The sequence below is a fragment of the Mauremys reevesii genome, linkage group 12 (assembly GCF_016161935.1).
Source record: "Mauremys reevesii isolate NIE-2019 linkage group 12, ASM1616193v1, whole genome shotgun sequence".
Classification (NCBI taxonomy): domain Eukaryota; kingdom Metazoa; phylum Chordata; order Testudines; family Geoemydidae; genus Mauremys; species Mauremys reevesii.
In genome coordinates this window covers 37,275,823-37,301,168 of record NC_052634.1, presented here as the reverse complement: position 1 = coordinate 37,301,168, position 25,346 = coordinate 37,275,823, and the positions used below count along the sequence as shown (strand labels likewise).

At 58.4% G+C, this 25,346-nt stretch overlaps 2 non-coding genes across 2 annotated transcripts; one reads left to right on the top strand and one right to left on the bottom strand.

The window, feature by feature from the left end:
* The first annotated feature begins 3,870 nt into the window (after window positions 1-3,870).
* Window positions 3,871-3,964, top strand: TRNAI-UAU. The gene is made up of 2 exons: window positions 3,871-3,908; window positions 3,929-3,964. It is a non-coding gene; the product is annotated as a tRNA-Ile (tRNA).
* A 20,963-nt stretch (window positions 3,965-24,927) lies between these two features.
* On the bottom strand, window positions 24,928-25,116 carry LOC120376431. The gene has a single exon (XR_005587310.1). It is a non-coding gene; the product is annotated as a U2 spliceosomal RNA (small nuclear RNA).
* Window positions 25,117-25,346: the final 230 nt, after the last annotated feature.

The following is a 25,346-nucleotide window of genomic DNA, read 5'->3' as shown; positions in this document are numbered from 1 at the left end:
ACTTGTTACCCTGATGCCTGTGCTTTGACCAGGTGGTTGGGATTCTTGCTGCTTCACATGAGGCCCACAAGTTTGGCCATTTTGCTTACAGCCACATGTTACCTCTTGTCCACCTGGCACTTGAAGAAAGGAGGGCCAGGGCTAGGCAGGAGGGAGGCAGAGTCCCAGGTTGGAGCCCAGCACCTCTCCTCCTCTGGGCACCTAGAGCAGAGGGGGTTGGTGCTGACAGCTCCAAGGGAAGGCTTCAAAGCTACGGAGCAACCGAGGTCAGGGCCAGAGGCGGGGAGGACCATGCCTATGCATGAACTGCAGACGGCCACAAAGATACCTGGCCAGCCTGATCCCTGCTATGCCAGACCCCCACTGAAGACATGCTTAATCCACTTGCTGATCAGGAGGAAAACCCGTCAAAATCTGTGTGCGAGGAGAACTCGCTTGGCTTGGAAGGAGCGAGGAAAATGAGGGAGTGAAAAAAATAACCAGCGAGAGAGACAGAGTGAAAAGAACGTGAAAGGCAGAGAAAGAAATAAAGGGAGAGAAAAAAAAGGAAAGAAAGGAAGAGCATGAAAGGTAGAGGGGAAAAAAGAAAGCAAGAACATACAAGCTAGAGAAGGAAAGGAATGAAAAAGAACGAATGAACCACAAGCGCTAGTTGAAGCTGGAATGGGACAGTCAGAGAAAGGACAGACTGACCCGTTAAGTAAGGTTGCACCCCAGATTCTCCATGTTGGGGGAACAGGCCTCCCATTTCCGTCCTGGCCCTGCTTGGGGGGACCATCCATAGGTGCCTATTGGCACCCCCATGCTCCGAGGAGGGGGCAAGCCCCTCCCATACCCTCCCCTCGGGACACGGGCTCTCCCCAATCCCAACCCCCTTCCCGCACGCTCCTGGGAATGGGGGGAAGCTGGGGGGAAGGCATGTGCTGAGCAGCACCGTGGGTGTCTCTCTCTGGGGCGAAGGAAGAGGATATTTTTAGTACCAGAAGGAAAGAGCAGGGGGCGGGGGTGTTTGCGGAGCCGGGGCGCACACCAGAGAGAGGAAGTGAACGCAGCCCAGCATGAGCCCAGTGCCAGTTGGAGCCGAGACGCCCACACGTGGAGGACCATCTCCAGAACCTACCTTGATGGTGCCGTCCATCACCGCTCCCACACGGAGCTTCCCGCCTAGACCGCCCTGGACAAGGTGAGGTGATGCATTGGCAAAGGGGGTGGTTTGAGCAGGGTTCTGTGTGTGTGTGTGTGTTTTGAATTTTGGGAAGTTAAGTCACAAACTGCTGGGGCTGGTTTCCGATTGGTGTGACCGATTTTTGCAAAGCTTCCCCACCCCCCCATCTTCTTTTGGCACTAGGGCTTTCTGCGCTGCCGTTGACAAGGCAGCATCAAGGCCCCCGTTGTGCCAGGGGCTGCACAGACACAGAGACAGTCCCTGCCCCAGCTGAGATCAGGCCCTGTTGGGCCAGGCACCGCCCAGACACAGCAAGATACATGCCATGCCCCAGAGAGTTTACAGGCTCCACACCCAAAAAGTGGGAGGAGAAACTGAGGCCCAGGGTCAAACAGCAGCACTGAGAATAAAACCCAGGACTCCTGGCTCCTCCTGCTCTAACCACTAGACCCCACTCCGCCCCCAGAGTTGGGGACAGAACCCAGGAGTCCTGGCTCCCTAAAAAGGGGGGAGTGGGGTCTAGTGGTTAGAGGAAAGGAAGATGGGTGTCAGGACTCCTGGGTTCCAGTCCCAGCGCTGGGGTTAGAGTGGAGTCTCGTAGCTTAGCACAGGTGGGGCTGGGAGCCAGGACTCCTGGGTTCTTCCCATCCCCAAGGTGCGGGGCACTGGGCTCCGATGCACCTGGAGAGCAGCTCAGATGAGGTGGGGCAGGGCATGTGGTGTCCGTTCTGTGTTGCCTGGTGCTGGGCCATTGCACAATCCCCAGCCACGACGCAGAGCGAGCCCCGAGAGGGGGCAGGGGGCCAAGCAGACGATCCAGCACGAGGGGGAGAGGATGTGTGGTTGGGGGGAGGAAAAGCCTTGGGCTGCACTGGGGGAGTGCAGAGCAGGGGTGACACCCCAAAAACCTGCAGCAAAGGGATGGACAGATGGGGTGGGTGGATAGAAGAGGCAGTGAGACTAAAATCTAAAAGGGGAGTGTGGGGTCTAGTGGTCAGAGCAGGGGAGGGGGGTTGGTGGTCAGAATTCCTGGGTTCTATCTCCAGCCCTGGGAGGGGAGTGGGGTCCAGTGGTTAGGGTGTGTGTCGGGGGGGAGCCAGGACTCCTGGGTTCTCTCCCTGGCTCTGACTCTCTCTTGTGCAATCCCTCGGCAGTTACCCAACTCACCAGCATGTGGGAGCGAGGGGCTGGGGCCGGGTTGTGACACAGCCCAGAGTCTCATACTGCCCCTTTGTTACACAACCTGGGGCAAGGTGGGGGATGGTCTGGGGGACCCGCTAAGAAAGGCGCTTCTGGTGGGTTTGTGTGTGGGTCACGCTGCCCCCTGCTGGATAGACCCCTCTAGGTCAGAACCAGTCTCAGCCTGGGTCAGACCTGGGAGCCCAGCCCCCTCTGTCGCCATGGCCATGTCTATTGGTCTCCTGGAAAGGTCCATTCTCATTGGTAGCTGTCCAGTGGCAGTGAGTTGCACAGGCCTCGGCACACGCTGTGTGGGGTAGGAGGTCGGGAGTGAGGGGCACCAGATGCACAGTGACTGGGGAGCTCAGCGGGGAGCCCAGGGGGCTGCGGTTTGGGAGTGAGGGGCACCGGTAGAGCTGGGGGGAAAGCAGGGGGCTGCGGGTCGGGACTGAGGGGCACCGGTAGGGCTGGGAGTGAAAACTGTGCAGTTCAGAACGTGAATAGTGACTCCATCTGCTTCCTGTACCTGCTCTACATTGCTCCACAGCAGCTTCTCCACCTGCAGAGTCACCCCAGCACTGCAGTGCAGCCGCCCAGGGGTCAGCAGGGGCCCCTGGCAAGGACAGTGGGTGCAGCTAACAGCCCGGTGTGCCTGGCAGTGAGGCAGCTATAAAAAAGCAACACCACCCCCCAGAAGTACAGAGACTGAATTCCCCAACTTTAACATCATGACCCCCTGTAGAAAGCCACACGTGTCAGTTGCATTTTCACAGGGAGATGCAAAAATCAAGTGACACCAATTTTTAAGTTGAGTAAATAAAGTTGAGGAGATAGTTATTAACCTCACAAAAATATACTAAAGATCCCTCAACATAACACCTGAAGGTGAAATATGAACAGAGACAAACTTTGTCAGCAAAGGCTCATTTCCCAAACGATCCTCAAAATGTTACTAATTCCCACCCCTCCTCCACAGGAGCTCTGTGCAGTGTAACTGTTCTGCAGGCAGCTTCCCATTCAATGCTGTTGTGGGACATTCCCAGACCTGGAAATGTACCAACGACAGAATTTGAAGAGCAAACCTGGCTCCCCGCACCAGGCCGGATTTGAGTGTTTTCTCCCTGTCACTTAGTCTGTGTCAATAGTACAGACGCCAGGGGCAGGACTCCAGGCTCTGCTTGAGGGATCCTGGCACAGGGGCTGGGAAAGGATGGTAGATTCTCACCTCTCCTCTGGAGAGGAGGTAATAAGTGAAAGGGGTATTATTGACTCCTCCCCTCCTCAGGGTCCCCTTGGCTGGAACTCTACATTCCACAGGTGCAAATGAGGGGTTGAAGCCATTTAGCTAATGAAAACCAGGGCTCCAGGTAAGGTTTGAACTCACAACCTCAGCATAGCTCCTCTCAGCACTGCCCTATAAGGGCTGTGCCCTAACCAATTGTGCCACTGGAACACCTGTTAATTATGATTCCTTGAGACCCCTAGGTTGATACAGGTGAGGTCTCAAAAAATGATAACTAACAAGTGCTCCAGTGGCACAATTGGTTAGTGCACAGTACTTATAGGGCAGTGCTGAGAGGAGCTATGCTGAGGTTGTGAGTTCAAGCCTCACCTGGAGCACTGGTTTCCATTAGTCTGCAGCAGACAGAAATAATTAGAGAACCAGACAGATTGACAATAGAAAAGTGGGGGCCAGAAAGATAAATCCTACAGAAATGAGGGTTTCACAACCATTGAGAAAGGATTGTTCTCTTAAGCAGACCAGATGCTCCCTTAAGATCTGTTTCGTTATCTGCTGGTGATGGGCACTATCGAGACAGGATCGTCTGGCTAACAGACCAACCCCACCTTGTTCAGTGTGATGGGTTTGGGAGATGAGGATGGGACCGTTTGCTTCCCAGCTTATGGCTGCCCCTGCTGCTTAGCCAAAGGCCTTAGCCTACAAACAAGGGCTCAGACTCTCTGAGGGAGAGAAGGCGCAAACACAGGCAGACTGGGATTTTGGTTCTTTGTTTTATACCCCTGTCACTAGCTAAGTGATAAAAATGCACCTAAGTCCTTAAAGTCTAGGCCTGCACAGGCAGCCTGAATATCTCTATTCTAACAGCCATTGGCCCCTGTGGGAAAATGATCTATTCAGGTTTGTCCCTAGACATTTTGGTGCCCTACAGGGCACCCCCGTCCCCCAGCCCGAGCTGGCAGAGTGGAACAGGCTGGAGCCAGGTCACTCCACTTCCTGCCGCCCGGTAATTGCAGGGCAGGCCCGACCCCACACTCAGGGGGCGGCGGGAAGTGGAGTGATCCGGCCCCAGCCTGCTGCACTCTGCTCCCAGCCTTCGAAGTTGGGGGTTGGGGGGGAAACGCCCCCCAGCACTCACCAGTGGCGTGGCTGGGAGCTGGTGGAGCAGAGCAGGCTGGGGCCAGGTCATTCCACTTCCCACTGCCTGGTGAGTGCCGGGTGCGCCTGATCCCTCCTGCCGTCCACCGGGCTGTAGCTCAGGGGAAGGGGCAGAGTGGGGCAGGGGGGATAGGGTGGAGCAGGGGTGGGAAGAGAGGGGTGGGGGCAGACCAGGGGTGGGGGGCTGTGGGGAAGAGGTGGAGCTGGAGCAGGGGCAGGGGCAGCTTTCCTGGCCGGCTCAGCCAGCCGGGGGATCGAGTTCACCACTGGAGCAGTACACAGCTGCGTAGGGCACCAGGAAATTTGGGGCAATTTGGTGCCTCCACATCCCTTAACCAGGCAGTGTCCCTGTAGTGTGGGCTGTCTGCATAGGTCCTTTCTCAATCTTTCTCACGCTCTTGTCTCGAGTCTCCTGTGTCTCTGTTTTCAAGCACAGACTCACTCTGGCTGTTCAGAGGAGGGCAGGACCATGCCTATGCGTGGCCAGCGGACAGTGACAAAGACCCCTGGCCAGCCTGCTCCCTGCCATGCCAAACACCCACTGAAGGCCACCCACAGACCAGCATGCGGGGCGGCTGCTGATGCTCTATGGCCAACATCAGAAGACGGTAGGAAAGCAGGGCCAGCCCCCCCGGTGGGGCCTCTTACTGTTCCCACTCCAGGTGCTCACTTTGGCAGTGGGGCAGGAGATTTTTCCCCAAGAGGCTTTTCCCCAGCTGGCGAGAAGCAGAGAAACACCCAGGCTCCCAAGCCACTATGTAGCAACCCCCCTCAAGCACAGGGACAGGCGCACACTTGGAAGAGGGAAACTGCTCCACACTCCAGCCTGGGCAGCCGCCCACTTTCTTTGGCAAGTCAGGAAGGGCAAAGGCGAGACTGGAAGCACCTGGGGCTCATGCCCCAGCCTTTGTGACACCCACCCCCCAACTGCTTCCCGGGGCTCTAGCTGAAGCCAGAGCATTGGCCTGAGCGGCCAAGAAGAGGTTCCAGCCGTGAAGGGAGCAGGATGTTCAGCACGAAGGTAAAACTGAACAAACACAACTGCAAAGGGATTTGAACATTAAATTGCCTGATCCGAATGCAGATGCCTTATCCATTAGGCCACATATAATTTCTCCAAGTACTTCTTTAGAGAAGACGGACACTGTGTTTCTCAGACTCAGGTCATCTACTGACGGGGGTTGAGACTCTCTGGGCACAGAAGTTGAGTTCCCAGCAACATGTGAGACTTAATTCTCTGTAGCCAGGTGCAGGGCTTTGGCAGGGAGGCTCAGGCATGGGGGACTGGGGTGCAGCGGATGGACCGGCTGTCTAGGTGTGGAGATTTAGTCACATGAGGCACAGAAGGGAGGCGAAGGAGGAATCCCGCTGATGGTCAGTGGCTGTGCAGAAAAAAGGGTGGTGATTCCCCCATCCTAAATGGGCTGGTTGGCTTGACCCTTCTCCCCTCTGCAGAGCATGGTGGGGCTGCAGCTCACCCCTTGTGGGGCAGGAGGTCACAGGTGCAGGGCACTGGGCTCCGATGCACCTGGAAGGCAGCACCAGTGCGGTGGGGCAGGGCAGGGCCTGTGGTTTACGTTCTGCGTTGCCTGGTGCTGGGCCATTGCACAATCCCCAACCACGCCGCACAGCGCACCCTGAGAGGGGGCAGGGGGCCAAGCAGATGATCCAGCACGAGGGGGAGAGGATGTGTGGTTGGGGGGAGGAAAGGCCTTGGGCTGCACTGGGGGAGTGCAGAGCAGGGGTGACACCCCAGAAACCTGCAGCAAAGGGATGGACAGGTGGGGTGGGTGGATAGAAGAGGCAGCGAGCCTAAAAGGGGAGTGGTGTCTAGTGGTCAGAGCAGGGAGGGGGCTGGGCGCCAGGGACCTCTGGGTTCTATCCCTGGCTCTGGGAGCAGAGGTGGGTCTAGAGGTCATAGCAGGGGGGCCGGGAGCCAGGACTCCTGGGTTCCATTGTGGCGGCTGCTTTTTCCTGTGTCTTCCTCCCGACAGAGCCCAGCCCAGCCCCCTAGCAGAATCTGACTGGGGGAGGGGGTTGCCCTGCCACTCCAGACTCGTGATTCGAACCCCTCCCCCCATGGGCTCTGACATCACGGAATCTCCCCCACCCAAATCAGAAAGTAGGAGCCCCTCCCCGCATGCGGAGGAAGCTAGTGAGTTTCTTTGGGGGTCTCTGGCGGAGGTGACAGCACCCACCAGACACCCACTCATGGTTGCAAGGAGACCCCCCTGCACAGCCCCCTGCTATGAGGGGCCAGGAGCGCCCAGCCAGGGTCAGGAGGTGAGATGGGGATGCAGTGGCAGGAAGGGGGCAGAGCTGGGGGTGGTGCCAGGTCTGGTGCTGGCTTCACGGGGAAAAACCACACTGCTCCCCCATAACACGCACACACACAACTCCTGGTCTTGGGAGGGGAACAGGAGAGAGGACAAAAGAAGCAAGAGACAAAGAGAAAGGAGGGAGGGATGGATGGAGGAAAAGGTGAAACCAAAAGGACAAACCCTAATGTCCCCAGTGATTCTAAGGGACAAAATCCCAGGTGCAGAATAAAATTCTGCCTCCTTAAGCTCGTGTTTTCCATGCCTAGAATTCAACTGTCACCAGATGGCTCAGACTGAACAGGTTTCAAACCTTGAGGAGGCTCTTACCTTCTAAACAGGGATGGCTGTTTTCTAGTAAAATCAGGAAAACGGAAGGAGAAAAGTCGAAAGAGGCTCCTCCTGGTGCTCACGTCCATGAACCCGAATACTCTCTCAGTCCTCAAAAAGAGACCTCGAGAAGGAGACTTGCTGAAGCAAAGCCACAGGGGTCTCTGAGGTTTCCCAGGCCCCTCGCCCCTGTCGTGCCTGGCTGATGTCAGCATCTCTCTGTGAGGTCACCACCTCCCCACCACCTTTGACCAATAAACTGAGGTCTTGCAAAAGGCCTTTGTGATGTCACTGCCACACCCCTCCCTTGCTGTGCTAATGTCCTGCCCCTGCCCAGGCACTTTGGAGGTTTGAGCTACTCCCTGTGGATCACCCCACTCAAGAAGCGTTCGTTCTAGGAAGCAAGCCGGCGAGACAGGAAAACATCAGATGCTGCTCCCAATGCTACACTCAATATTTCAGAAATTAGTCGACTTTATGGCCAGAAGGGACCATTAGAGCATCTAATCTGATCCACTGCATATCACAGGCCTCCTGTATGACACAAGAGATACTTTTGGGGCAAACACATTCCAGAAAGGCATCTAGTCTTCATTAAATGACATCAGGAGATGGAGAATCCACCACTTTCCTTGGTAGCTTGTTCCTGTGGTGAATCATCCTCGCTGGTTAATATTTGTGCCTTAGTTGTAATATGAATTTGTCTCTTTTCACCTTCCAGCCATTGGGGCTTGTTATGCCTTTCTCTGCTTTAATACCCAATCTTTTCTCTCGATTAAGGCCCTTCAACACTTCAATTAAGTCACCTTTCAATCTTATTTTGATAAGCTAAACAGGTTGAGCTCATTCAATAGCTCCCTAGAAGGCATTTTTCTCCAGCCCGCAGAACGTTTGGTGGCTGTTTGTTGCCCCAGCTCCAATTTCACAACATCTTTTTCAAATGAGGACACCAAAACTGGAGGCTATTCCAGTATCAGTCTCACTGATGCCGTGTCACCTCCTGTGATGTTATTGACATAATCTGTAACTGTATAGATCACCGTTGGGACCACTGTTCTATATTTGCAGCCAATATTATAGAAAGGTTGTCGTGTATGGGGTCTATGGAGAGGTTCTGATTGGGTGATTATAATTATGCTATCTCTAGATGTGTATCATTCTTGTAGTTGACGTTATGAATATACTGTCCATATTTCAAACTTGTGCTCTGCTTCCAGGGAACACCCCAGCCAGACAAGTTGGTGTCAGTTCTGCCTAACCTGCTTGATGGCCCATTAAGGACCATCATCTATACAATCGACCCATTGAGAGAAGGCAGCTATCCCTTGTCACTCAGCAAGGTATGCAGGGACCTGCCTATGGACAGAACTCTAAGGTTTTTCTATGCCTCATGCTGGGTAGAGTGTCCTTGGGAAAAAGAAAGCAAAGACCACTTGGCAAGAGACTATACAAGGCTGATGCCTCATCTCCATTTTGTCTTCAATCCTGCTTCATACCCCTGGAGGGACTTTGCTACAAACTGAAGCTCTGTACAAAGGACTGAATGGCCCATCCCAGCTGTGGATGGACTCCAGAGACTTGATTTGAACCTGCAGTTTATACCATCACTGCTACAAGCCTGAACCAAGAACTTTGCCATTACTGTATGTGAAGGGTTAAAATCCATGTGCATTTTATATAACAACCTGATCTATGGATTGTGCCAGCCCCATGTCGACTCCGCTACCGCTCAGAGCATCACAGTTCAATAGGAGGAATGCTCTGCCCCGAACACCAGACATTCCCCTACTTCCTGGAACAGGGGGGCCTGTCCCCATTGTCCTGTAAACAGCCCCACCATGTAACCCAGAGGTGGCTGCATCTTAGCACCAAGACACCAGTGGTCACTGCCCCAGAGGAGATGATACATACAGGCACTGCCCTACGTGGCCACCAGACGTCACAGACTGTGCACTGTCTTAGCTGGCCCCACACGTTACTGCCCCAAGAGGTGAGGTACACACAGGCTACTACTCAAACTGGGCACCTGGGGTCACTGCAGCAATGGTTGGGGGGGATACATGCAGGGCACTGCTGCACATGGCCACCAGGGGGCACTGCTGCAATGGTGGTGGTGGTGGTGTGGGGGGGTGATAAACAGGCCACTGCCTGAAGTGGCCACTACCACAATGGTGTGGGGAGAGAGGGAGGGAGATACCAATAGGGCACTGCCACACCAGGGCACCACGGGGAGGTCACTGCTCCAATTAGTAAAGATACACATCGGGTAGTGCCCCAAATGGGGGCCCTACCCCAGAGAGAGAGGGGGCTGGGGAGAGAAGAGGAAATCAAAGGCCACTGCCTCACTTAGCCACCAGGGGTCACTACCTAAATAGGGGGACACACACACAGGGCACTGCCCCACCTGACCAACAGGGGTCACTGCCCCAATTGGGGGATATACAGAGGGTATTGCCCCACGGGGATGCCAGGGATCAGTGTCTGCCATACCTGGCACAGGGGTAGAGGGGATAGGGTGACCAGATGTCCCGATTTTATAGGGACAGTCCCGATATTCGGGGCTTTTTCTTATGTAGGTGCCTATTACCCTCCACCCCATCCCGATTCTTCACACTTTCTATCTGGTCACCCTGGGGGGTGGGGGCAGGGAGAGAGGGGGCTACACACAGGGCACTGCCCTACTTGGCCACCAGTGCACATCCCTAGTGGGGGAGTGACACACACCAGGAGCAGGGCTCACTGCCACAAAGGGGTTGGAAGATACCCAGGGCACTGCCTGACACGGCCACCCAGGCACCCTGCCACCTTGGGGGAGGTGAAGAACACACCTCAGGCACTGACTCCTCTGGCTACCAGTGGTTACTGGCCCAATGCAGGGGTTGGGGGGAGTAAATACACACAGGGGACTGCCCCACCTGGGCATCACGAGTCACCGAGATGAGAGTGGGATACGCAGAGGGCACTGCCCCAATGGCTGATATACATACAGGGCCCTGCCTCACCTACCCACCAGCGCTCACAGGCGCAATGGCAGTGGTGGGGTCACATAGGCAACTGCCCTCAGTGGCCACCAGGGGGCGCTGCAGCAATGCTGGGGGGGATACAAGCCAGGCATTGCTGCCCCTCGCCACCAGGAGTCACTGCTCCTACAAGAAGGCACCTACAGGACACTCCCGTGCCTGGCCAGCAGGGGTCACTATCACTGGGGAGGGGCTATGGGGAAGCAGAGAAAGAGCAACTAACTGCAGTGGGGAAAATCGTCATCTATCGGGGAGAAAGAACCAACTCCGCTAGGACATCGCACCAACTCCGGCCAGGCTGGACACCAGCAATTCGGGGCTGGAGCAGCTCCAGCTAGAGGCTGGGCAAAGTCAGGTGACCTTGGTCTCTGTGCTGAGCAGGCTGCGAGGAGGGACAGGGAACCCCCCGGCAGGGCCGCCCAGAGGATTCCGGGGGCCTGGGGTCTTCGGCAGCGGGGGGCCCTTCCGTTCCGGGACCTGCCACCGAAGTGCCCCGAAGACCCGCGGCGAACCCCCCCCCCGCCGCCGAATTACCGCCGAAGCCGGACCTGCCGCCAAAGTGCAGCCTGGTCTTCGGCGGTAATTCGGCGGAGGGGGGCCCCCGCCCCGGGTCTTCAGGGCACTTTGGCGGCGGGTCCCAGAAGGGAAGGGCCCCCCCGCCGCCGAATTATCGCCGAAGACCGAGCTGAACTTCAGCGGCGGGTCCCGCTCCATCTTCGGTGGTAATTCGCCAGCGGGGGGTCCTTCCGCCCCGGAGCGGAAGGACCCCCCGCCGGCGAAGACCGGGAGCGGAGAAGCTCCTGCGCCCGGCCCCGCAAGTTTTCCGGGCCCCCCGGAGGGAGTGAAGGACCCCGCTCCGGGGGCCGCAAAAAACTCTGGTGGGGGCCCCTGTGGGGCTCGGGGCCTGGGGCAAATTGCCCATCTTGCCCCCCCCTGCGCAGCCCTGCCCCCCGGCCAGGGTCTTGCTGCCCAAGGAGGGGGAGATCTGTGGCAGCTTTCGAGTAGCTGGTTCAGCAGCCGTGAGCCGCACGCTTGTCCCTGCCTGAGCTCTCCAGGAGCACATAACACACAGGTGTGCGCTGGATGTGGCACCAGTGTAACGACAGGGCCAGACCCTGCTGAGTGCTGCCTGTGAGAGACAGGGGCAGAGTCAGACGGGCAGATGGGGGCAGGAGATGACAGGGCCAGCGGCCATGAGCTGAACCCATCAAAAGTCCAGCCTGTGACCTCACCATCCGTCCCTGCAGCTCTCCATCTGTCCCGCTGTCCGTCAAACTCTCAACCTCCCATCCGTCCCCCATGTATGCCACACACCCCCCTTCACCCATCTGCCTCACACACTCATCTATTTCCTCATGCATCCTGCTGTCCCTCTGATTGGCCCTGCAGTGCCCAGCACAAGGAGGCATAAAGGACCCTGAGCGAGGCTTTTGGGTGATGCAGTAATGGAGCTAGCGGGTGATAAGGGGGGTTCTGGGCATCTCTAATCCTGTGCCCAAAGCCATGACTGCGAGCCCACTCCTCTCAGTCTCAGCCCCCACAACCCCAAAGACATGACTGGCCACTCACGCTGTGACCCAGTTACAGCAATGAGGTCTCCCTGAAGATAGGGGGTGGGAGGAGCAACCCCCTTATCCTGGCAGGCAGGACACATCCTTCCCAGTATGGCAAAGACCTTGCCCGTGGGCAGATAGACCCAGCTGAGCCCATAGGGGACTGGGGGAGGAGGAGCAGAGGAAGAGGATGAAGGCAACTGAACATGACAGGTGTCCATGAAAGGAGAGAGAGAGTTTGAGTGTAAGTTGGCCAACACAGAGAGAGAAACCTTGGAGAAAGAAAGAAACTCAGAACAGGGAGTCACCCTCATGGATCCAACTTTCTGCTAGGAGCACACACCACTCCTGGCCAGAGAGATGATCAGCCCCTACGAATGGCAACATCATCTCCCTTGAAGCCACAGCTAGTCCAGAAACCCACAGCTAGTCCAGAAACCCACACCCAGGTAAGGGGACGTCCCTGCCTGGAGCCAGGGGGGCTGTGACCAGAGCCCTCCCCAAACCAGATACTTCTCTCACCGATAGAGGAAGCTACTCTCATCCCAGCTGGGCAGGTCTTGCCTGGCATCAACAGGATTCACCCTGTCACTGCTCTCGCTCACTTTCCATCTCATCTCAGAGCTGGACTGAGACTTCTGAGACTGAGACATCCCCGCGACTTCTTTCCCCTTGGTATGAAACACAACACAAGAGGAAAAGAAAAAGCAATGGTGGCGAGACTCCTCTTCTCGCTACTCCCGCACCCCAGGGCTCCGGCTTCAACCCTCCTCCCATTCTGCCATCACAGCTACAATCAGAAATCTGAGCCCGGGGCTCACACCTGGTTGTCTCCCCAATCCTTGGCGCTGTCCAGCATGTCTCCCTCCACAGAAGTCACCTGGCCTCGTCTTAGACTCCATCTTCATATTGCTCTTCTCCTTCCCAGAGCTCCTGCTCTGCTCCTCAGACCTGTCTGTGCTCAGCGCTGCAGGCAGAGGGGAAGGGGCATGATGGGAACACCGACGCCCCATTCCAGACACCACGCAGCATCCACAGGGCTACCAAACCACGTCACCTTCGGCCAAAACCACCCCCCACCCCGAGGGAGCAAAAAGCCTTTGTGAGCTCAGCACACACAAGCCAGGAAAAGATTAACACCCACCCCCAGCCCAGCCAAAGTGGGAGCTTCCCCCACTTCCCGGCCACAGGCCCACGGGGCTCATGGATGGAGGAGTTTGGGGGGCTGTGGGGGCCCCTGAAGGACTAGCTCAGCATGTGAATGAGGGACTGGGATGTATGTGGGGGCCGGACTGTGGGTTGGGGTGCCCAGGGGGACCCAAGGGCAGGGACTAGGGGGATTAGGGATAGAGGAGGGTGGGGTTACCGAGGTGCATTGTGGGAATGTGGGATTTAGAGCCCAGAGTGGATGGGTGGGGGCGGGTTGGAGGGCCCCACAGTGGCTGAAAAGGGGAACCCGGCAGGTTGGGGGGCAGCAGAGATTGGAGATGAGGAACCTCACACCCTGGGGATGGACTGGGGGAGTGGGGGGGATGGGAAAGTGGGGCCCAGCAATGGAGAAATGGGTTGGAATCAATTAGGGGCAGGGCGCTGAGGACGGGAGGGGCAGGAGGAAGGGGATGGGGCACTGAGGACAGGGGAGGAGGAGGAGGAGGCAGCGGCGGCAAAGGGAAAGGCCAGGCAGATTGTACAGGATGGGGAGGGGATGCTGGGGCTGAGGATCCCCACAGATGGGGATGGGGCTGGCGAGAGGGTCACAACAGAAGGGGAGACACGGAGGGGCAGGTTGCGGGGCTTGAAGGGGCTATCGGGGCCCTACAGAGGGGGAGGAGGGTCGGAGTGCTGAGGATGGGGATGGGGAGGAGGAAGGGGGCGGGGTGCTGAGGATGGGGAGGCGGCGGGTGGGGTGCTGGAGGAGGGGAGGAGGGTGCTGAGGACAGGGATGGGGAGGAGGAGGAAGGGGTGGGGCGCTGAGGACAGGGAGGGGAGGAGGATGTTGGGGTGGGGCGGGAGGAGGAGGTCAGGGTGCTGGGGAAGGGGAAGGGGGCAGGGTGCTGAGGACAGGGATGGGGGAGGAGGAGGAAGGGGTGGGGTGCTGGGGGAGGAGGATGTCGGGGTGGGGCGGGAGGAGGAGGTCGGGGCCCTGGGGGAGGGAGAGGAGGTGCAGAGGACAGGGATGGGGAGGAGGCGGGGGCGGGGTGCTGAGGACGGGGAGGGGAGGAGGATGTCAGGGGTGGGGCGGGAGGAGGAGGTCGGGGTGCTGAGGGGAGGAGGCGGGGGCGGGCTGCTGAGGACAGGGATGGGGAGGAGGTGGGGGCGGGCGGGGCGCTGAGGACAGGGATGGGGAGGAGGAGGAAGGGGGTGGGGTGCTGAGGACGGGGAGGAGGATGTCGGGGTGGGGCGGGAGGAGGAGGTCGGGGCGCTGAGGGGAGGAGGCGGGGGCAGGGTGCTGAGGACAGGGATGTGGGGAGGAGGCGGGGGCGGGGTGCTGAGGACGGGGAGGGGAGGGGAGGAGGATGTCCGGGGTGGAGCGGGAGGAGGAGGTCGGGGCGCTGGGGGCAGGGTGCTGAGGACAGGGATGGGGGAGGAGGAGGAGGAAGGGGGTGGGGTGCTGGGGGAGGAGGAGGATGTCGGGGTGGGGCGGGAGGAGGAGGTCGGGCGCTGGGGGCAGGGAGCTGAGGACAGGGATGGGGAGGAGGAGGAAGGGGTGGGGTGCTGAGGACGGGGAGGGGAGGGGAGGAGGATGTCAGGGGTGGGGCGGGAGGAGGAGGTCAGGGCGCTGAGGGGTGGGGTGCTGAGGACAGGGATGGGGAGGAGGAGGAAGGGGTGGGGTGCTGAGGACGGAGGGGAGGAGGATGTCGGGGTGGGGCGGGAGGAGGAGGTCGGGGCTTTGGGGGGCGGGGTGCTGAGGACAGGGATGGGGAGGAGGAGGAAGGGGTGGGGTGCTGAGGACGGGAGGGGAGGAGGATGTCGGGGTGGGGCGGGAGGAGGAGGTCGGGCGCTGGGGGCAGGGAGCTGAGGACAGGGATGGGGAGGAGGAGGAAGGGGTGGGGTGCTGAGGACGGGGAGGGGGAGGGAGGAGGATGTCAGGGGTGGGGCGGGAGGAGGAGGTCAGGGCGCTGAGGGGGTGGGGTGCTGAGGACAGGGATGGGGAGGAGGAGGAAGGGGTGGGGTGCTGAGGACGGGGAGGGGAGGAGGATGTCGGGGTGGGGCGGGAGGAGGTCGGGGCTTTGGGGGCAGGGTGCTGAGGACAGGGATGGGGAGGAGGAGGAAGGGGTGGGGTGCTGAGGATGGGGAGGGGAGGAGGATGTCGGGGTGGGGCGGGGCGGGAGGAGGAGGTCGGGGCGCTGGGGGCAGGGCGCTGAGGACAGGGATGGGGAGGAGGAGGAAGGGGTGGGGTGCTGAGGACGGGAGGAGGATGTCAGAGGTGGGGCAGGAGGAGGAGGTCGGGCGCTGAGGGGAGGAGGCGGGGCAGGGTGCTGATGACAGGGATGTTGGGAGGAGGAGGAAGGGGTGGGGTGCTGAGGACGGGGAGGAGGATGTCAGGGGTGGGGCAGGAGGAGGAGGTCGGGGCTCTGGGGGAGGAGGCGGGGGCAGGCGCTGAGGACAGGGATGGGGAGGAGGAGGAAGGGGGTGGGGTGCTGAGGACGGGAGGAGGATGTCAGGGGTGGGGCGGGAGGAGGAGGTCGGGCGCTGAGGGGAGGAGGCGGGGCCAGGGTGCTGATGACAGGGATGTTGGGAGGAGGAGGAAGGGGGTGGGGTGCTGAGGACGGGAGGAGGATGTCAGGGGTGGGGCAGGAGGAGGAGGTCGTGGCGCTGAGGGGAGGAGGCGGGGGCAGGGTGCTGATGACAGGGATGGGGAGGAGGGAGATGAAGGGACAGGCCGGGCAGAGCGGACAGGGTGGGGAGGGGACGCCGGGGCGGGGCTGGCGGGAGGGTCACAGCGGGGGACACTGCGGGGGCAGGTTGGGGGGGCTGCGCTTGTGGGGCTGCTCCCAGGCAGCTCAGCCCCGCCCCCCCCGCTGCTGCCCCCCAGGCCCAGCGGGGGGGGGGGGGCGAAGCCCTTTCACTCCGCGCTGCCTCTGCCCGGGGCCCCCCCCCCCCGGATCCCACGCTCCTGGGAATGGGGGGAAGGTGGAGGGAAGGCGTGTGCTGAGCAGCACCGTGGGTGTCTCTCTGGGGCGAAGGAAGAGGATATTTTTTGTACCAGAAGGAAAGAGCAGGGGGCGGGGGCGTTTGTGGAGCCGGGGCGCACACCAGAGAGAGGAACTGAATGCAGCCCAGCGTGAGCCCAGTGCCTGTTGGAGCCGAGACGCTCGTACCTGTAGGACCATCTCCAGAACCTACCTTGATGGTGCCGCTCCCACACGGAGCTCCCCACCTAGACATCCCTGGACGAGGTGAGGTGGTGCATTGGCAAAGGGGGCTGTTTGAGAGAGGGAGAAAGAGAGAGAGTGTGAGTGTGAGTGTGTCTAATTTTGGAAAGTGAAGTCACAAACTGCTGGGGTTGGTTTCCTGTTGGTGTGAGCTTTTTTGGGTTTTTTTGGTCATCTTCTAGTTTTAGGGCTAGGGCTGGGTGGCTTTTTGCACTGCCATTGACGAGGGCAGCGGTACAAGGGGCTCAGGGTGGAGAATCGGGGTGGGGGAAGGGTGCATAGAAGGTCACAGGTATAAGAATCACATTTAGCCCTTGCACGGCAATGGTGGTGCACTCATGCACTGCCACACCTTCTAGTATCACGACTACTTATCTGTACAACAGCAGCACCTACAGAAATCAAGGCCCCTGTTGTGCCGGGGGCTGCACAGACACAGAGACAGTCCCTGCCCCAGCTGAGAACAGGCCCCGTTGGGCCAGGCGCTGCCCAGACACAGTGAGAGACAGGCCATTCCCCAGAGAGTTTACAGGCTCCATACCCAAAAACTGGGAGGAGAAACAGACCCAGTGTCACACAGCAGCACTGAGAATAAAACCCAGGAGTCCTGGCTCCTCCTGCTCTAACCACTAGACCCCACTCTGCTCCCAGAGTTGGGGACAGAACCCAGGAGTCCTGGCTCCCCAAAAGGGTAGGAGTGGGGTCTAGTGGTTAGAGGAAAGGAAGATGGGTGTCAGGACTCCTAGGTTCCAGTCCCAACACTGGGGTTAGAGTGGAGTCTCGTACCTTAGCACGGGGGGGGGCTGGGAGCCAGGACTCCTGGGTTCTTCCTATCCCCCCCGAACCACCTTGCACAGCAGGAGGGGGCTGGGCAGGAAGTGGTGATGGGGTGAAAACTACCAAGAAATGCAAATCCCGGAAGGAGCCTGTGCCAGGAACTGAGTGGTGCAGAAACCATGGCCCCCATCCCATCTCTACCCCTCCCCCTTGGCTGGCACTAGATCGTACACCCTATGCCCCCAATCTGCCCCCTGTGAGCCCTGGGGGGCAGGAAATAGCCATGGTGCTGGGGCCCCCATCCAACTGAAGTATTGGGGATGGTGTGTGTGTGTGTTGGGGGGTGGTGGATGGATGGATGGATTTCTGCATGTGTTTGTGTATGTGTGGTTTTCTGCAAGGGTTTTCTGGGAGGGATGTTATTACAGCTGTGGGGGTTGTGTTTGTGACTGTGCAAGTGTGTTGATGTTGGCTGGATTTGTGCAGGTGTTTGTGTGTATTAGCAATTGTGTGTGTGTGTGTGGCTGGATACATATATGTGTGTGTGTGTGAGTGTGTGTGTGCGAATGCTTTGCTGCCCTCTGCTGGTGCAACAACCGTTTCTCTGTATGTCACAGCCCCCATACCGTTGATCCCGGTGGTGATTTCCCCATCTTACAAGGGCTGGCTGGCCTGACCCTTCTCCCCTCTGTGGAGTGTGGCGGGGGCTGCAGCTCACCCCCTGTGGGGCAGGAGGGCCAAGGTGCAGGGCACTGGGCTCTGATGCACCTGGAGAGCAGCTCAGGTGAGGTGGGGCAGGGCATGTGGTGTCCGTTCTGCGTTGCCTGGTGCTGGGCCATTGCACAATCCCCAGCCACGCCGCACAGCGCACCCCGAGAGGGGACAGGGGGCCAAGCAGACGATCCAGCACGAGGGGGAGAGGATGTGTGGTTGGGGGGAGCAAAAGCCTTGGGCTGCACTGGGGGAGTGCAGAGCAGGGGTGACACCCCAGCAACCTGCAGCAAAGGGATGCACAGGTGGGGTGGGTGGACAGAAGAGGCAGCGAACCTAAAATCTAAAAGGGGAGTGTGGGGTCTAGTGGTCAGAGCGGGTGAGGGTTGGTGGTCAGAATTCCTGGGTTCTATCTCCAGCCCTGGGAGGGGAGTGGGGTCCAGTGGTTAGAGTGTGTGTCAGGGGGAGAGCCAGGACTCCTGGGTTCTCTCCCTGGCTCTGACTCTCTCTTGTGCAATCCCTCGGCAGTTACCCAACTCACCAGCGTGTGGGAGCGAGGGGCTGGGGCCGGGTTGTGACACAGCTCAGAGTCCCGTACTGCCCCTTTGTTACCCAACCGGGCCAGGGTGGGGGATGGCCTGGGAGACCCGCTAAGAAAGGCGTTTCTGGTGGGATTGTGTGTGGGTCACGCTGCCCCCTGCTGGATAGACCCCTCTAGGTCAGAACCAGTCTCAGCCCGGGTCAGACCCTGGGAGCCCAGCCCCCTCTGTCGCCATGGCCATGTCTATTGGTCTCCTGGAAAGGTCCGTTCTCATGGGTAGCTGTCCAGTGGCAGTGAGTTCCACAGGCCTCGGCACACGCTGTGTGGGGCAGGAGGTCCTTGTGTTGGGAGCAGTGGGAGTGAACTCTGAGCATGATTGCGAATATTCTGGTGTGTGTGTGTGATTGTGAGTGTGGCTGGGGGTGTGATTGTTTCTCTCTTTGGGGGTTGGGCTAGCATGCCCCTCTGGGTGTGTTGTGTGTGAGTGTTCTTGGGACTGAGAGTCCCTTTGTGCGTCAATGTGTGTGTGTGTGTCACTTGCTGCAGGATACAAAATCCTGCAAAGCCACCACACACACACACACACACACACACACACTCTCTCACACACAGGAGACAGGGTAGGAGGGGAGAAGGGGGGTTGGCAGAGACCCAGCCCAGGGTGCAGCGGAAATGGGCTGGTTTGGAGGGAGCTGGGGAGGAGAAGAGACACCGGGCAGGACACATGTTGGGACAGGGAAACTGACTCACTCCGAATACATGCGGAGCAGGGCAGGGCGGGGGCAGATCATGCTGGTCCCAGGGTAATTTTGGGGGGTTCTGATTCCCCACTCCGCCGGGGGGCTCCCCTCTGGGCTGAGGAGCCCTGGGGTGGGGCGGGTGCAGGGGCTGGGTGTGTGTGTCAGGCTGGGGGAGCTGCCTGGGCAGAGGGGCTGGAACCAGGGGCGGCTCCAGGCACCAGCACACCCAGCGCGTGGTTGGGGGGGGCAAGCTGCAGGGGGGGGGTCTCTGCTGGTCACCGCGAGGGCAGCAGGCACCCCAGCCCCTCCCTCACTCTACCCCCCCAGCCCCACTCCCCTCCCAGAGCTGGGGGGAACCCAGGAGTCCTGCCCCCCCCATTTCCATATGGCTCCCAGCCCTGCCTCCGAGTGGGGCGAGACGAGGCCAAGGTGGGGCGCGCTGGGGCGCTGCGGGGGAGGGGCGGGGCCGGGACACAGGAGTTCCCATCAGGAGCCGGAGGGGGCGGGCCAGGCTCTCTGGGGGCGGGGCGGGGATGAGGAGTTGCGTTGGGAGGTGTCAGGTTGACCCAGGGACCCGCCCTCACCTGGGCTGGAGAGGACGGAGGCGCCCCGGGGCAGGCTGGGAGTTGTAGTTCCTGGCTCGTCTCAGAGCGGAAGTGACGGTCGGTTGCTCAGACAACGCGCCCCCTCCCGGTGCACTCTGGGAAGCGTAGTTCTCTCTCTCTCTCTCTCTCTCACGCGGCCTCTATTGGAGGCGGGGCCGTAACACGTCACTGCCGCGCCCCTCCCGCTCCTGATTGGCGGAGAGCGCGGGACAGAGACTCGGCGCGTGGGGGGCGGCCCCGGTTCCCTCGCCCCGCGGCTTCGCTGCCCCCCCCCCCCCAGGCGCGCGCTGCGGCCGTTGGGATTCGAATCCCGCTGGGATCCGGGCGGGGGGGGGGAGGGGCACAGGGCAGAGGCAGCGTGGAGTGAAAGGGCTTCACCCCCACCCCAGCTGGGCCTGGGGGGCAGCGGGGGGGGGCTGAGCTGCCTGGGAGCAGCCCCACAAGCGGCAGCCTGGGGCGCGGGGCCCCTCAGCCCCCCAACCTGCCCCCGCAGTGTCCCCCCCCCGCTGTGACCCTCCCGCCAGCCCCGCCCCCGGCGTCCCCTCCCCCACCCTGTCCGCTCTGCCCGGCCTTTCCCTTCGCCCCACCGCCACCCCCGACATCCTCCCCCCCGTCCCTGTCCTCAGCACCCCCGTTCCTCCTCCCCCTCAGCGCCCCACCCCTAATTGATTCCAGCCCATTTCTCCATGGCTGGGCCCCACTTTCCCATCCCCCCACTGCCCCAGTCCATCCCCAGGGTGGGGGGTTCCTCATCTCCAATCTCTGCTGCCCCCCAACCTGCCGGGTTCCCCTTTTCAGCCACTGTGGGGCCCTCCAACCCGCCCCCACCCATCCACTCTGGGCTCTCTAAATCCCACATTCCCACAATGCACCTTGGTAACCCCACCCTCCTCTATCCCTAATCCCCCTAGTCCCTTCCCTGGGGTCCCCCTGGACACCCCAACCCACAGTCCAGCCCCCACATACACCCCAGTCACTCATTCACACGCTGAGCTAGTCCTTCAGGGGCCCCCACAGCCCCCCAAACTCCTCCATCCATGAGCCCCGTGGGCCTGTGGCCGGGAAGTGGGGGAAGCTCCCACTTTGATGCCCAGAACCCGCCTTATCACCCGCTAGCTCCTGGTATTCTGGCCGGTGTCCAACTTCCCGTTGGCTGTTGGTCTTCAAACCTCCTCCAAGCAACCCCCCCCCAGTCCCTTAAGCTGCCAAACCTCCCCTGGAGCCCAACCCTGGGGGGGGCACCCCACCTGAAAACCCTACGGCACCATGGGAGTGGTGGTGTCCACTGCCTCCATCTCCCACCAGCCAGGGCGGGCCCCCCTGCACCATGGGATTGGTAGTGTCAGGAGAAAGCAGGAGGAGCAGGTGGGGTCTGTGCTCCTGCGGGGAGGTGCTGCCCTTGCTGTGAAAAGGCCCCGCCATTAGGGGAGATGTCATCTCCCTGCCCTGCCACGCTCTGCACCAGCCCCTGCTTGTCACGGGAGCAGGGCTGGCTCCAGGCACCAGTGTAGCAGCAGGTGCTTGGAGCGGCCAGTTCAAAGGGGCGGCTCGTCCGGTATCGGGGCAGCACGTCTGGGTCTTTGGTGGAAATTCGGCGGCGGGTCCCTCATTCCCTGTCTTAGTCTTTGAGCTGCCGCCGAATTGCTGCCAAAGAGGAAGGGGGGAGGACTCGCCGCCGAACTGCCGCAGAAGCAGCAGTGTGGTTGAGCTGCCGCCGAAGAGCCACAGCTTGTCCTTTTCCCCCTCCTGCTTGGGGCGGCAGAAAAGCTGGAGCTGGCCCTGCACAGGAGGAGCAGGCTCCAGTCTGCGGAGCTGCAGCAGGGAACCCTGCAGCCCAACACCTGTCAGGCACCCCCGTTCTCCATGCCCCTAATCCCTGCTGCCCCCCCACCCATCAGTTAGAGAACAGGAGGCAACTTAACTTCTGCTCACTGTTCCCGGTGGGACTCTAACACAGCGCGAACCGGAGCCACTTAACTTCCATTCGCTGTTCCCTTCATAGACGCACAGTCAGAGCTCTCACAGGCTGGGCAGCAAGGAGCTGATGCAGTTTCTCTCACCGCAGTGGGTATTGCAGCCCTTAGTATAGAGGTTTGTTCTTTAAACATGGGGTAAATCTACTGTGGGGTTGGGCCACAGGAGAGCCCCGTGCCCCTTCCTGTGCTTCTAACCCTGCACTGTTCACCCTGCGTCCTCCCCCATGCCCCTAACCCTGTGCCCCCCTCTGGCACCCCGAACCTCTGCACCCCTAACCCTGTGCTCCCTCCAGTACCCCTAACCCCTACATCCCCAACCTCTGGCGCCCCTACCCCGGCACCCCGTCCACCACCCCTACGTCCCGCCCCCCGCACCCTGTGCTACCCCCGAACCCTACCCCTGTGAGCTCAGGCACCCCTGCATCCCCCTCCTGCACCCCTCCCCCTGCCCCCTAACCTCTGTGCCCCCTCCTGTCCCCCTAACCCCTGCACCTCCCCTCTGGCACCCAACCCCTGAACCCCCTCTGGTGCCCCCAAGCTCTGCACCCCAAGCTCTGCACCCCTAACCCTGTGCCCCCCTCTGGTTCCTCTAACCCCTGCACCTCTAACCTCTGCACCCCTAACCCCTGCCTCCTCCCGTACCCATAATCCCTGCACTGTGCCCCTTTCCCTAACCCCCTGCACTCCCTCCTGTGCCCACTTGGGGAAACTGACCTGGATGCACAGAGTAGCTGGCATTGCTGCTCCCCGCAACCCCTGAACACTGCTCCTCCGCACATCGCTAGGGGCTGTGAGGGGAGCAAGGAGCAACATCAGGGCTCCCTGCATTCAGGTCACCTTCCCCACCACTTGGGCTGCATAAGGAGAGGACAGCGAGCAGCAGCCCAGGTGGGGAAGGTGACCTGGATGCAGGGAGCCCTGATGTTGCTCCTTACTCCCCCCCTCACGGCCCCCTAGGGGGGCACAGAGGAACATTGGGGGGAGCAGTATCTGCTCATCACCGCTCTCTCCCCCTTCTCTTCCCCTCCCTCCCCCGATGTTCCTATGCCAGGAGGGAGCAGGGAGAAATCTGGGCACCACCCCAAGCAGCACTCCCCTGCCAGCCGGGAGCAGTTTCTGACTTTACACCGGCAGCACACACCTCTCTGCCACTGTACAGCACCGCTCTTGACCATGGTACCCCTGGGCAATTCCCTGGTGGCACCCACACCTATGGCTGGCCCTGGCTACGGGCTTCAGAGGGAGTGACCAGACCAGGCGGCCATGGAGAGATCCAGCCCCTGTTCTCCCCTCCCAGCTTCTAGCAATCAGATGCCAGGGACATGCTTCCATGCTGATGACAGGTACTGCTCAATAACGAGCCAAAGTACATTCATATTCCTCATCTGAATCAGATGCCACCCACTGAAGACTGATTTTCCTGTCTAGTGCTTCAGGTTCTGTAGTGTTTGCATCAGAGTGTTGCTCTTTGAGGACTTCTGACAACATGTTTCACACCTCGTCCCTCTTGGATTTTGGAAGGCTCTTCAGATTCTTAAACCTTGGGTTGAGCGCTGTAGCTATCTCTAGAAATCTCACATTATACCTTCTTTGCATTTTGTCAAATTTGCAGTGAAAGTGTTCTTAAAGTGAACAACATGTGCTGGGTCATCACCCAAGACTGCCATAAAACGAAATATACGGCAGAATGCGGATAAAACCATGGAGCAGGAGACATACAGTTCTTCATCAAGGTCTTCAGTCACAAATTAACACATTATTTTTTTAACGAGCGTTATCAGCATGGAAGCATGTCCTCTGGAATGGTGGTTGAAGTATGAAGGCATATGGATGTTAGCATATCTGGCACGTTAATACCTTGCAACGCTGGCTGCAAAAGTGCCATGAGAGAGCCTGTTCTCACTTTTAGGTGACGTATACAAGACACGGGCAGCATTATCTCCAGTAAATGTAAACAAACCTGTTTGTCTCAGCAATTGGCTGAACAAGAAGTAAGACGGACTGGACTCTAAAATTTTACATTGTTTTCTTTTTGAGTGCACTTCTGCAACAGCAAAAAAAATCTACATATACAAGTTGCACTTCAATAATAAAGAGATTGCACTACGGTGCTTTATATTTTACAGTGTAAATATTTGTAATAAAACTATATATAGTGAGCACTGTACACTTCGTATTCTGTGTTGTAATTGAAATCAATATATTTGAAAATGTAGAAAAAAAATTAGTATTCTATTGTTTAACGGTGTGATTAAAACAGATTAATCATGATTTTTTTAAAAGTTAATTGTGTAAGTTAACTGCGATTAATTGACAGCCCTAGATTTGAATGTTTCTGTCCCATGCAGGACAAGCTGGAATATCCGTGTGCAGGGAAAGAGCCTGGGGGGAATTGTGCTGTGAAATTATTTCCTGTTCTGACATGTCCCCAATTGCCCTTTTTGCCCTAACAGGCTGCAGAGCAACATCCATGTTTTGCTCCAGCTCATTCCGTCCTTCCAGGGGCCGGGGAAGGGAAATGGCTGCAGTGGAGTCAGTTGAGGGGGGGATTATCAAGGAGTTGCTGGGCGGGTTCCCAAAGGGCAGTAAATACATAGGGGGTGGGAACTTCCAGGAAGGTTGGTCTGGGTGGGAGAGGGCAGGAAATCCCCAGGGTGGGGGACAGGGAGTGACAAACCTGCTGGGATTTGTTTACTGTGAGGCTCCAGCATTTCTCAAATGTGGTCACCAGGGGCTTTTATTGTGGCCACTGCCTCCCGGGCTGTAACTGAGGGAGTGCGGTGGGGCTCAGGCTTCAGGCTTCTGCTCTGGGATGGTGGGCGACAGGGTCAGTCAAGATACATGGAACGTAGGCTGGGTGGGGAGAAGTCTGTGTAACTCATCCAGTTACTGATATACATGTGACCTCAAATATTACCAATCTGTGTTCTAACCTCACCCCCACCCATCTCCCAAACAGACCCTCAGTCCAAAAAGTATTCATCCCTCATATTGCTGAAAAGAGTCACAGCAAACAGAAGAATCCCAGCTTTTAAAACAATCCTCCAGCAAAACAAAAAAAACCTCACATGTGTAAACTCAGAAAACACCCGCAAAATTTTTTAACAATATGTTGTCATGAAAAAAACAAAGTGCTAAAAATACCTGATTTTTCAGTTACTTTCAAAAAAATCTTTTCAAGTCAGCATTTTTAGAGTGAAACTTTTTCTAACTTTTTAACCAAACATTTCTCCCAAGAAGGAGAAGCACTGGTCCTGGAGACACTACAATACCAGGTCAATGCATGGGGTGGACAGAGCAAGCTCCTATTCCATCTCCTTGTTTCAAAAATCAATTTAATATACAGTCCTCAAATAAAGGACCTATCAGATATTAAACTGATAAGAACAGATTTAAATTTTATTAGAGAATGTTTATAATAAACGATACAAAGTGTTTGATGCGTCAGTTATTGTGTCATTGGGGGTTACATACAGATTGTGGGGGGATGTTAACGTTTTGGTGTTAGGCAGCACATATATATACATAGTCTGTCATGTCCCCAATGCGGGGTATACGGTGGGTCAGTTCAAGGTACAGGTAAGTAAACGGTGAGGGTACATCACTCATACAAACAGGTTACAGATAGTCATGGGCATGAATAAGCAGGCTGAGTAA